The sequence below is a fragment of the Penaeus monodon genome, chromosome 23 (assembly GCF_015228065.2).
Source record: "Penaeus monodon isolate SGIC_2016 chromosome 23, NSTDA_Pmon_1, whole genome shotgun sequence".
Taxonomy (NCBI): Eukaryota; Metazoa; Arthropoda; class Malacostraca; order Decapoda; family Penaeidae; genus Penaeus; species Penaeus monodon.
Window position 1 is genome coordinate 20,552,140 of NC_051408.1, and position 423 is coordinate 20,552,562.

General features: G+C 53.2%; 1 protein-coding gene across 1 annotated transcript in view; it reads right to left on the minus strand.

The window, feature by feature from the left end:
• LOC119588173 overlaps positions 1-423 on the minus strand; it is a gene marked incomplete in the record, with an annotated part of 39,156 nt that overhangs the window by 32,287 nt on the left and 6,446 nt on the right.

The window sequence follows — 423 nt, forward strand, 5'->3', positions numbered from 1 at the left end:
CCCTGACATCCCTTCGGTTATGAAAATCAAGACCTCAACTATCTTTGACGTTGCCTCCGCTTCCGTTCATTTTGATTGCCGCCCCCCCCTCCCAACGGCCCCAGAGGTACGCGTGAGACTAGATCGGGCGCAGGACAATGAATGTAAAGTGAAGGGGGAGGGGCAAGGGATAAGAAACACTCTAATTCGCGGCGCCAACCCCAAACATTGACCCGTTTGTTTCTGGCGGGTTTCCCCTTGCTTCCACCTCCAAAATCCCACCGGCGCCTTTTCACGTAACTTTTCTTTGGGGGTGGGGGGGCCTCCCCATGTAAGTTGGGAACAGCTTCGTTTTTTCGCCCCCAAAAAATGTTAAAAAACCCGGGCGCTTTCCCGGGGGGAAAAAACAGGGGGGCGGGGGAAAAAAAAAACGTTTTAAAGTCC